Source organism: Balaenoptera musculus, chromosome 14, assembly GCF_009873245.2.
Source record: "Balaenoptera musculus isolate JJ_BM4_2016_0621 chromosome 14, mBalMus1.pri.v3, whole genome shotgun sequence".
Classification (NCBI taxonomy): Eukaryota; Metazoa; Chordata; class Mammalia; order Artiodactyla; family Balaenopteridae; genus Balaenoptera; species Balaenoptera musculus.
In genome coordinates this window covers 67,760,017-67,773,447 of record NC_045798.1, presented here as the reverse complement: position 1 = coordinate 67,773,447, position 13,431 = coordinate 67,760,017, and positions in this window count along the sequence as shown.

The window sequence follows — 13,431 nt, the reverse complement described above, 5'->3', positions numbered from 1 at the left end:
GATCAAAATGATGGTGAACAGCCCTAAGCTTGCTCTGTTCTTGGTGCCTGAAATCCAAAAAGGTGAATGCACCCTTTTCCAGATAATTGTATTTTTAAAATCCCTTGATACGTTCTCATTGGCAAAACCCGAGTCATGTTACCTGGTCGGCAACTCTTTAATCACATAGACTCAGAGCTGGAAAAAGGAGACAGTGAAAACTTAGGATGCTGTTTCCAAAGATGAGGTGAGGGATGGTGGGTAAAACAAACCTTGCAGCTACTTTTCATAATCATCAAGACCATTATCATCTGACGGTATTTGCACGCCACTTTACTGGCTGGGTTTTCCTCACAGTGTTAATGCAAAGATCAAATGATAGATCCTGCAAAATAGTGTGTGGTCACAGAGCTGTAAACAGATACAAAAGATTGTTGACACCTCACACTTCATATATACACACACCCCATATACAGCATACTCATATTATCTTGATTCTCACCCTTGCCAGGTGTAAAAAGATGTTTCATTCTGGCATTTTGGTTTAGTATAATATTTCTTGCTCTACAGAGGTATAGTGTGGCCAGCTTCTCCTTCTACTGCAGATGGTCAGAACTCTGCCAAGAGAACTTCATTTGGTGAATTAAAATTGGTGGGAGTTTTTGTTTGTTTATCCTGCAAAACTTGTTCTTGTGCTTCAAACTGTGAAGTCAGACTTTTTCCATGGTTGAAACAAGACCCTATGGATTGAACTTGAGATTGATTTGAGTGGAGTTGGGGCTGGGGGAGGAGGGAGGAGGAGAAGGGAGGAGGGAAAAGCAATGATTAGAACTCTACACTGACATTATTCTGTTTTCCAAATTTTCTTTTAACTGCTCTTCCAATATATTCAGAAAAGGTGAAACTGCTTGTCCCTGTAGTGAAGAGCCCCTGCTATACAGTACTGTTTTGAAAAAATTGCAAGGCATGAAGTCAAGAGATCCTGACCCTGAATTCAAGAAGCCTCCTTTTATCCCACACCTAGGGAGCCGTGATCCATTAAAATCCCAAGGTTGGTGCTGTGGTCTCCTTACCCCTGGGAAAAAAAACCTTCACAGTCAAATCAAGAAGGCAGGAATCACTTCACACTCAGCAGGTGAGTGTCCCATTTAGGGGTGGTGTGTGTATGTAAGAGCAAGAGAGACAGAGAGAGACAGAGAGAGAAGTTAACCAAAGTCTGAAAATCAAGAAATACATGCTTGCCATCGTCATGCTATTAGAAGAGTATGTAAATAATCTTATAGATAATGTCTTTGTCTTACCTTTTACCTTGATTTTATAGAAAACATAGACAGCTATCTAACCAAATTTTGAACTCTGGGCAGTGTCGGTGAAAATAATCAATAAACAATCTATAATAGGAATAGAAAGGAGTTTTATTCCAGCCAAAATGAGGACTACAGCCTGGAAGACAGCCTCTCAGATAGCTGTGAGGAACTTCTCTATAGAAGCATGGTTTTCAGTATAGTTTTATATCTTGTCAGAACAAAGAACATCAAACAAATCAGGGATGCATTCCTTCAAAGTTTCAAAAAAAAAAAAAAACCAAATCAGCACATACACAGCGAGTCAGTATGGCCTTGGCACCTGGGAAGAGAATCTTATCATCAAAGGAGTACCAGCACTGACGTCCCAGGAAGGGAGGCATTTAATCTTTATTTTTAGCATGGACATTCTTTGCTTCTGGTCAGTGTGCCCTTTTCTTTAATAATTAAAGCAGAAGTATACTGTATGTTTGATAGCCACAAACAGGCTGTTTCAGTTAGCACAAAATTAAAGTTAACTCCTCTGTAAGCCAGAATGACTTCTCCATAACTTAACATGTGAAAATTTCTTTTATCAGAAGGCAAAATGAAAATAAATCTCATTTCAGGGCAGGGGGAGGCGTAATGCAACATAGTGATGGTGTGTATGACAGAGGGGGTGAGTTAGATGACACCTTTCTATTTGACTCTGAACTTCTTTCTGGGTATGAAAATGTCCAGACTTACGCTGAGTTCATGGAAGAAAGAACAGTGTTGTGAAAATAGTGCAAAGTAGAAAAACTTCCACTTCTCGGTTTACTCTTTACCGGATTAAGCATTGAGTCGCTTGGCAACTATGTTTGGGCTTCCTTGGCTTCCTCTGTTAAAAGGACAAAACACCGTACCTGAGGTTTGTTGTAAAACTGAAATAAGCTAATAAATGACACATGTTCAAGACTGCAGTAGGCTAAGACATGAGGCAGGTCAATTGATGTGCTTTTCTACAAATATATTAAAGATACATCTGCAGTGTGGAAGAAAAGAAAAGACAATGAAGGGGGCTCATTTTAGAAAGCCAGAAAAGAAATATTTTCCTTAAGATTGTACGTGTTAAGAAACTATATAATGTCCCAATGACTTTCCGTCAAAGACTCCCACAGAACTGGCAAAATCCATGTGACATAAGTCAATTACAATTGATTCACTGGATCCGATTAACTCCCAAACTCAGCACATTCTAGGCAGTCAAACACCCCAGCCTTGCCGCAGAGTTTCATGGGGCTCCCAGGGCGTGCCTTCCTTCAGAATCAATTTCCACTTTGCCCATTCTTCCCAAGTTGGTGTTAACACTTCCCTTGTGTGTACTGCCATCCTACAGGCACTGGTTACCAATCTTGCACCATTTGATGCTTGTAGGGAGGGTAACAGGACTTAAAACAAGGAAAAGGAGACTCAGAGTGAGTATTTTACTGGACATCATTCAGCTTGTAAATGTCCCAGTCAGAACTTAGATTCTCTAAGTGTATTTCTCATGTTCTTTTAGCCCAGAAGGGAGGTCATGGGACTTTATTTTTTCCTTGGTTATAGTATTTACCAAAGCTATCTTATTTTTTTTATTTTCAGCTTTATTGAGGCATAACTGGCAAATAAAATTGTGAAAGCCTATCTTCTAATTGGTGTTTCATATTAATGCACGAGAGAGATGGTTTCCTGAGAGACAGTCATGTTCACCTCTGGAAATCTCCTCCAGCATTCATAACAGTGCCTGGGAGGTTTCCGATGCTCAGTATTGAGTGGTTGGTTAGTTTAATGCTTTAAGTGGTAAAGACGGCATTTTATCAACCACACTGCCTTGTTAAAGAACAAAAGGAGGCACCACCACCACTGCACTAAACATTTTTTGAACTGAGACTTTCTAAGAAATCTTGGAAGATGGTTATCTGTGCAGTAAGTTTCAAATGCACCCTCCCCTCCCCCCGTTCTTCTTCCTCTCCAGCCCTCAGCCCCATTCCTCTGGCAGTATTTTTCCCTTAACAGGAAAAAGGCTATAGAGGAGACGGCTTGTATTAAAGAAATGTCTCAGCTTTTAACATCTTGACTTTAGCACAGATTTTCTTTCCAAGAGCTGTCTCTTGCAGGTTTCTTTGGGCTATCTTTGCCTGATTTTCTATCCTAGTAATTGTCACGGTAAAAGATCATTCCTTTGTTCTTCAAATGTATCACACTACATTTGCTTCTATTTATACAGACCTCTTCCACATAAGGGGTAGAGGCATAGTTATTTATGTCTACATATATATGTATATATAATGGATTTTTTTTTTCCCCACACAAATCTCCCTGGCTTTCCATCTCTTCTTTAAAACCTCCAGGCAGATTATATCAATGCTTCATCACACTTCCATTGTCCAGGCAACAGACAATACTCTGAATGGTTCCAAAAGAAAATCACTACCTGCTGATAGCCAGGGTAGATGTCACTTACCAGATGTCTGGCTTTCATTGTCGCTAACTTGTTTAATTTCTGCACCCAGCAATGAAAGTGTTTTGATCCTTCAAAGCAGAATGTGCGCTGTACCAATTGATTCCAAATGGCCTCTCTTTAGATTGAATTTTTATTTTATTTGGTTGAATGATTCTCTTTCATTGAAACCTGTATTTATGTGGGAAATTCAAATGCATGCCACTTTGCATTTCAAGAAAAAAGAATCTTTGTGTTTATGAAATCACTTTTGAGTTGCAATTACAGTTATTTGTCTCTGAGATACACAACATGTAATTGGGTTAACACTGTTAATGAGTGACTAGTGTTATTGTTAATGAGTTACTAGTGATAGTTTCAATGTTTCACCCCCAGCAGGTGGTAAATACACTATGTTAACACAGATAATTATGTTAATGTTGCAAATATCCACAGACCAAGGAAGTCATTAAAAACATACAACTAAGAGGTTAAAAGGGACACACACATGAAATGGACTTTTACCCAAAGATGCATGTCTCCCCTTCATAGAAACTTTGTTCTGTAACTCAGTGTCCAGTTCTGTTCATTCACAGAGCATCAAAATGACAAGAGGTTGATTTTATCTATGAACAATAAATGCTGGAGAGGGTGTGGAGAAGAAGGAATCCTCCTGTTAGTGGGAATGTAAATTGGTACAGCCACTATGGAGAACAGTATGGAGGTTCCTTAAAAAAACAAAAAATAGAGCTACCATATGATCCTGCAGTCCCACTCCTGGGCATATATCCAGAGAAAATCATAATTCGAAAAGATACGTGCACCCCAATGTTCATTGCAGCACTAGTTACAATAGCCAAGACATAGAAGCAACCTAAATGTCCATCAACAGATGAATGGATAAACATATGGTACATACATACAATGGAATATTACTCAGCCACAAAAAAGAATGAAATAACACCATTTGCAGCAACATGGATGGACGTAGAGATCATACTAAGGGAATTAAGGCAGAGAAAGACAAATATCATATGATATCACTTGTACGTGGAATCTAAAAAAAAGTTATAAATGAACTTATTTACAAAATAGAAACAGCCTCACAGACCTAGACAGATTTATGGATACCAAAGGAGAAAGGTGGGGGAGGGATAAATTATGAGTTTGGGATTAACATATATACACTACTATATATGAAATAATCAACAAGGACCTGTACAGCACAGGGAACTCTATTCCATATTCTGTAATAATCTATATGGGAAAAGAATCTGAAAAGGAATAGATATATGTATATGTATAACTGAATCACTTTGCTGTACTCTTGAAACTAACACAGTATTGTAAATCAACTATATTCCAATATAAAATAAATTAAAAAAAAAAAACCAGAAGGCTGATTTCACCTGGTTTTGGACACCATCAACATGGGGATAGACTTTAATACTTTGGGCTTGAGATGCTTAACTTTGTAGGCTAAACATCATCCAGGCAGTCAACAGGAATTTTATCATTCCATCCTGACAAAGTCATTGTGTGGAACATTTAATGTAACAAATAGACAATCTGGTTCCTGTCTACAAGAAACTTACAAAACCTTTAGAGAGACAAAATGTATATATGTGAAATGGTTGGCAAGACACAAGAACCAAACATGTAGTAGAGACAATATGGAACCTGCAAGAAAGAAAATGTGGGGCTTCCCTGGTGGCGCAGTGGTTGAGAATCAGCCTGCCAACGCAGGGGACATGGGTTCGAGCCCTGGTCTGGGAAGATCCCACATGCCGCGGAGCAACTAGGCCCGTGAGCCACAACTACTGAGCCTGCGCGTCTGGAGCCTGTGCTCCGCAACAAGAGAGGCCGCTATAGTGAGAGGCCCGCGCACCGCAATGAAGAGTGGCCCCCGCTTGCCGCAACTAGAGAAAGCCCTCGCACAGAAACGAAGACCCAACACAGCCAAAAAAATAAATAAATAAATAAATAAATTGAAAAAAAAAACGAAAGAAAATGTGGGCTGGAGACACTGGAAAAGTTTTTATGAAGAAGGAAGTTTCTATCAGTTAGAGATTTTTTTTTTGCCTGAAATCTTAGAATGCCTAACTAATAGTGGCTTCAACAGTGAAAACATTTAAATCTTTCACATATTAAGCTTGAAGTTAGGAAATTCCAGCACTGAAACAGCAGCTTAAGGGTGTCATCAAGGACCCGAAATGCTTTCTGTCTTTTCCTCTCTTCCTTCTTCAAAATGTCAGTATTATAAAATACAGGATCACCTGGTGGCTGCTGCTGCTCTGACCATCACATTCTCATCCATGGGCATCTAAAAGTTAGTGGGAAAAAGAGAAACGTCTTCTTCTAAGAGAGGAGGAGATGTCCCTTCACATCTCATTGGCCAGAACTGCTCCTGTGTTCAGCTCTTGAACCAGCCACCAGCAAAGGGGAATAGCAGTCATGATTGCTGTGAAAGGGTTAGGCCAGCCGTGGCCTATTGAGTTGCACCTGGAGCAACTAGTGTTATGGGTCCAGAGGCAATAGAACCAAATCAGGCTTCTAATTAGTAAAAAAAAAAAAAAAGAAAAACAGCAAGACAATGAGTAGGGAACCAAGAACCGAGGCAAGGCTCCCGTTCGTTCCCAGGTCATGGTCTTCGTAGGAGAATGCAAACTAGAGGGTGGAAGGCTGAGGCTGGGGTAGAAATCAAGCACCAAAGACTGCAATTAGGTTCCCAAACCAGCTCCACACCTCCCCCCATCAAAAAAAAAAAAAAAAGCAACAAAAAAACTACAGGCTTGGGCTTCCCTGGTGGCGTAGCGGTTGAGAATCTGCCTGCCAATGCAGGGGACACGGGTTCGGGCCCTGGTCTGGGAGGATCCCACATGCCGCGGAGCAACTGGGCCCGTGAGCCACAATTACTGAGCCTGCGCGTCTGGAGCCTGTGCTCCGCAACAAGAGAGGCCGCTATAGTGAGAGGCCCGCGCACCGCGATGAAGAGTGGCTCCCACTTGCCGCAACTGGAGAAAGCCCTCGTACAGAAACGAAGACCCAACACAGCCATAAATAAATTAAAAAACAAACAAACAAACAAACAAAAACTACAGGCTTGAGGTATATTGGCTGGAAAAATGGTACAGCAGCGTCAGGTGGGTTTCCCATAGTACTTCTTGGCTGGTGATAACTTTTTGTCACTTAGTGTTTGCTATATCTCTCAGATGACAATTTTGAAGTAGCTCAGAGCACCAAGTGTTACATCTGAGACAGATTTACTTCGAGGGCTGAATTCCACCAGTGAATCATAGAACTCTGAGCTTTCCAACAACACTGGCCCTGCACATAAATGTTCACCAGAATGACCAGGAGACCCTTCCAAAAACAGGTATTACCAGACCCTGCACCAAGACCTGAGCCAAACTTCCAGGAGTTAGAGCCCATAAAAATTGCTCAGAGTGCTGTTAGGGCCATAAAAGCCAACTGATTGCTTGCTGTGGCCGTGCTTTCTCTAGGCTATGCCATAGTAACCATCACAAACCCCGAGTGCATTACAACTACAGGGGTTTATTTCTCACTCAGGTTACACCTCAGCTGTGGGTTGACAATGGCTCCATGGTTTTGCTCCATTCATCTTCCCCATCCTGAGGATCAAGTCCGGTATTTCTTGACCTTTCCTAAGTCTGTGTACTGTATGTATATCTGTGCCCTATATGTAAAAAGAGTAAGATTTTTTTGCCTCCCCAAAATCAATTTCACCCCACTTCGGGGTGCTATCACCCCACTTTGAGAGTGAATGATCTAAACTGAAGAAGTAGCCCCCATCCTGTGCTCAGGGAAAACATCGATGGGCAAACCCTGGGATGGCTTTTAGAGGTTCTCATTGGACATGGCTATGTCATGTCTGCTCACATGCTGCTGGCCAAATCAGGTCACAGGGCCACCTTTGATGGCAATGGGGTGAGGAAGTATTCTCCCCCCACTAGAAAGCAATGAACATTAGATGACAAGTTATAAGGAGGGCAGAGAATAACTGGGAACAGTAACTCAGTCTAGCACACTATATCCTCAGGTGGAGAAGTAAAAACAGAATAGAATTTGCAAATAAGATGGTACATATCACATTGCATCAAGAAACGTACAATCAGGGCAGAGATAGGCAACTAACATACTAGAAGAGCTAGAATTTTTTAGTTTGGGGGAAAAATTAAGACTAAAAAGGGTTAATAGCAACGACAAAAAAATAGTAATTATATCTTGGGCTTATATGATCCAATAGGTTCAAGAAAGAGTAGAATATTAGAACTAGAGAATACCAAAAAATATGAAGAAACAATTATAGAACAAATGAGGTATCATTTCATTCATTTGAAAAATATCTGTTATACACTAGCTGTGTGTGAATCCCTAAATTCATGACTAAGAAGAGATAACCCAGAACTATCAACATGGCGTTTTGCCTCTACTCAGATTATACTCCAATATGAGAAAGGTGGGATTTTTTTTCAAAAAAGAGAAATTTTCAAAATTATAAAAATATTTCCATGTATCAATCATCTTTGACCCCCTAAGGCATCAAACATCTGTTCCTTTCATTATTTTTGTTTTCTAATTATGGAAACATACATGAAATGTGCAGAGAGTTATTCCTCTGTTGACCCTGGTCGATTGATCTTTTTACATCTTGCTTTCAATCAAAAATTACATCAAACACAGCTGTCTACAAAAGACTTAAAAACAGATAAATATCCAGGTTTTTAGACCACGACTTATTGCTTCTAATATATGGCATTTCACAAAGTCACAAGTGTCTCTTGTTAAACAATCACAGCCTTTGATAAGGAAAGACCCAAAATCAGGAGCAAATATCTCAGAAGGACAAGAGAGCAGGCCCTTCCCTAGTCCTAGGGCCACTCTAGCATTGCCAAAACTTCACAGGTGTTTCTTTCTCAACTTCCTGATTCCTTCAGTGAAGCAAAAGCTCTGTGTGTGAGTCAGTTTCATTCCTGTAACCAATAAGGAAATTTACTGATCATCTTTCTCTCTCTTCTAAATATATCTTGAATTCAGAGCATGTCTTTCTAGTCTCCCTCCTATTACTTTATTGTAGGCCACCATCATCTGCTTGGAAAACAAAAATGAAAACTTCCGAGCAAAAAAACAACCTTCTGTCTCCATTCTCTGCTCATTCCACCCCAGTCTCTACACAGTAGCCAGAGTAATCTTCCCAACATGTAAGTCTATTCATGTCACTGCTCATCCACCATCTCCACAAAATAATTCAACAGGTTCCAGGAATCTCAAGCCAGAGGACGAGTCACGAACCTGACATAAGACGTGTGGTGATGTGTTCTCTGCTTACCTTTGTAGCGTCACCTCCCTCCATTCAGCTCTCAGAGCTCCCCATGTTGGCTCACACTTCTGGGCCCTTAGTTGATTAGCCCCTTAAGTAGATTGCTCCTCTCTCTTCCCCATCCCTTTCACCTGGTAAAAGCCTGTTTATGGGCCCTATCTTACAGCTCTCTGCTCTGCCCTTGCTTCCCCTTAGAAATCCTTCCCTTCCCACCCCTTTAAGACCAAAATAGGGCCTCCTCTGGTCTGTTCTCGTCACCCACTAACCTCCTCCGATGTAGCCCTTATCACACTGCGTTGTCACTGGGCTGTTTCACCACTGTGACTTCAGAAACTACTCTTGTATCTGGCTCATAGTTTCTATTAATAAATATTTGTTTAATAAGTGCTGGAAGCATTGTGTTCTAGCCCAGTAAGAAGAGTGGGCAGAGCTAACTTGTATCAGGGGGCACAGAAATAAATGGTTAATACAACCTGGCCATTTTGGGACCTAGAGAGAGTCCAAACCATCAACCCATGGAGGTGGGAGCAAAGCAAAACTGAATCTAAAGTAAAGTGTATGTGACGGCTGTCAGTGGGTGATGACAAGATGGGGAGGCCAGGTTTGGGGGGACAGAGCCATAAGTGGTGCCCTAAGCAAGTGACTCAGTGAAGAGGAACCTTTGATCATACCCCCATAATCTAGGCAGAATGGGGGTATGAAAACACTAAGCCAGGTAGACAACATGAAGATCAAAAACACCTGGAGCTGACATAACCATCCTCAATGTGCGCGCCTCATGGGATTGTTGGCTTTAGATTTCGGGTCAAACTTAAGTCAAACATTCCCTTATGGTGCCACTGGCCTCTTCTTTTCCTAACTGTCCAAGAATGAGTCTTCTAGAAAGACAATGTTTCTTATGAAAGGTTGGTACTTTCCCTGGAGCAGCCCCTCAACACAAGCAGATAAGACACCCACCTTAATTTGTATAGACTTAATAGTTCCCAAGCCTTGACCTCTATCATTTCATTTTTTTAAGAGTATAGCCCTAAGGGGAGCAAAATTTGTCACCCCAAAATGCCTCTTTGGCATGCAGATTATTTCAAGCGAAAAACAATCAAGAAACAGAAGACTCAGGAGGAAACTTTGACCTTCCCCCTAACTGCCTGAAGAATAATTTAGATAGAGGAATATTCCTGTTTCAGAAATAAAGCTTTCACCAGAGAGAGGTGCAAAGAATACGGGCTAGATATGGTGGGGGAAACTCTTAGAGATGACAGTCCATTCTGTATCCCATTGCCTCTGCATTGCCCAGCAAACATTTGTTTACAAAACATTTGCTTTTCCAGCTCCATATGAACTGCCTTCCTCCCCCTTGAAGTCCCAAACCACGACCCCCAACATCCTCTTTTGTCTTTAGCTGAAGATGGTATTTAAGGTGAGGGTTCCAGCCATTTTGGTGAGTTACTTGGTTTTCCTGGGTCTCTCCATGTACTCATGTTATTAAAATTTTGTTCAGTTTTCTCCTGTGAATCTGTCTCATGTCAATTTAATTCTTAGACCAGCCAGAGAAACCTAGAAGAGGAAAATTTCTTCCTCCCCTAAATGTATGAACAAACTGCAGTACATCCATACAACAAAATACCACTCAGCAATAAAAAGGAATGAACTATGGATAGAAGCAACAAACTAGATAAATCTCACATCCATCACGCTGAGTGAAAGAAGCCAGATCCAAATGGCTACATACCAGATGATTCCATTTTATGACATTCTGGAAAACGTAAAACTATAGGAACAGAACGCAGTTCATGTTTGCCATGGGCTAAGGGCAGGAGGAGGGGTTAGCTACAAAAGGGTCACGAGGAAACTTTTGGGGTGACGGAACTCTCCCTGTCTTGATTGTGGCCATAGGTACACATGTACACATGACTGTATGCATTCGTCAGAATTCATAAAACAGTGATAATGTGGATGAATTTTATCATATATAAGTTATACATCAACAAACCTAACCAAAAAGAGGCAAGTGGTAGGCGCAGTAATTAGAGGCAAAATCCTCCAAAGCCTTGCAATCTGGGACTCAAGGAATTTTTATTACATTTCAGAATCAAACTTCTCTCCTCTTGCAAAAAGAAAGGAAAAGGCTAACTCAAGGGCCATAGGCTTGCTGCCATGGAAGGGGGGAGACAGCATAAGCCATGCACGCCCCCAAGCAGCCTCACTGTTAACAGATCAAGGGCTCCTCGGAGTCTGGAATCACTTCAGGGGAGGGGCTGATGCCCCGTTGAGCTCCTTGTCTCTGTGTCCTGAGTTATCCCTCCTGGTGAAGTCTCCTTTAGCTATCATGTCACAGTTGTGGCCAAAACTTAGCCTCTGTACCCCAGCACAAAATTGAACCTCAGAGACAGAGTTTTGGGTGAAGTAGAAAAGAATAGCTATGTCGCTTTGCCAGGCAAAGGGGGCCACAGCAGGCTAATGCCCTCAAAGCTCTGCGTCCCCCGACCTGGAGGGGTCAGTGAGGAGTTTTATAGCAATGGTTCAAAGAGGGTGTGATCAGCTCGTGGACATTCTCCTGACTGGTTGGTGGTGAGGCAATTGGAAGTCAGCATCATCAACTTTCTGGTTCCAACCTGTCTGGGGTCTCAATGCAGTTAACTTCTCCTACCTGGTGGGGGGTTTCAGTGTCTGCAAAACAGCTCAAAGATATTGTTGTGTGTATCCCTTGAGGGGGAACCAGGACCATGCCCCAAGGCTGCACTCTTGTTTCTTGACTGCTGCATCCCCTCCCTTCCCTGATTAGCAACTGTTTGAACTTGCCCTTGGAAAGTCAGGGAAGGTCATGGAGGCTGAATGAAGCCTTTCCTGCAAACAAGAAATGGGGGACACAGAAAGGCTTTTGCGCCCAGGAGCCCCACAGGGTCCTGCTTGGTTTTCAGAGTGAGAACACTGCTGTCTCAGGATTATGTATTTCCCCCGCTCCCCAAGAGTGTCTGGATCTTCTTACTGCCTTTTCCTCCCCACTGCCAGGGTATCTTTCCCTAAGCTACCAGTAGGCATGTCAGTGGCTGCTGGACCCTGCTGGGTGGAGGCTCATGAGCTGGGTCGTGGGAGGCAAGGGGAATGGCATTTCCTGGGCTCTGCCACAGGGTGAGGAATCCGCAAGCAAGGGGCCTGCACAGACGCCAGAAGGACAATCTTACAGGCATTTCTTATACCATGTGATGATTAAAGAGTGTCTGTTTTGGGGAGAGGGGGTATTTATTAATTTGTTTGTTTGTGTGTATTCAACTTGGCTTGATTTGTGTTGAGCTCCAGGAGAAATAAATGCATGGCAGGAAATAAATCCCTTCCACATATGTGAAATATAAATTACAAATACTATTATTCCCATTCACAAATTAGCAAAATGTGACTGAGAGGTTAGCAATTACTCATTTCAGGCTACATATCTAATTAATGAAGAGTCGGAAATAAAATCATGACATTCACCTGGTTAAAGCAATCAGATTCATGTCATAGTGAAGGAAGCCCTGGGCTTAGCGTTGGACACTTGCCTGCATTTGACTCTCAGATTTGGAATCTGAGAGTCCAAATCTGAGAAAAGAATATATACATTCTTTTTTAGATTCTTTTCCATTATAGGTTATTACAAGATATTGAGTAGAGTTCCCTGTGCTATACAGTAGATCCTTGTTGGTTATCTATTTTATGTATAGTAGTGTATACATTTTAATCCCAAACTCCTACTTTATCCCTCCTCCCCACCTTTCCCCTTTGGTAACCGTAAGTTTGTTTTCTATGTCTGTGAGCCTCTTTTCTGAAAATAATTTCATTTGTAACTTTTTTTTTTTTTTTTTTGGATTCCACACTGGTGTTACCATGTAATGAAGTCCTCACAAATTCAACAGGAAAATGGAATAATAAAGACAATTCAGAGAGTTCTTCATGAGCTAAATGTGTTCAATTTTTTAAAAATCCTTTATTCTCAATTTCTCTTCCTTTTGGGGTATCAAAATTCCTTATAGAAAATGATGATAAAAGTTTGTTGCTTTTTGTTATTTGGTCAAATTTTTGAAATTTTATTAATATGTGAGATCCAAGAGCTTAGGGACCAATAGCCCATAGGACTAATTTAAGATAAAATTGCAGAGTAGATAAAATTTGACCATGTCTCTCTCTTTCCAGAAACCTTACTCTTTCAGGCTACTTTGGACTTGCCTCTAGTTCCTCTGAAGACCTGTCCTTACCTCTTATGCAACTGTCATTGAGAATCCAATTGAATTTTTCAAGTAATATTTACTAATCAGCTACTAAGTGCCAGGTGTTGTAAAAAGAAATAAAATCCCTTTTTCTCAAGATGCCCATAACTTAATGAAGGAGACAGG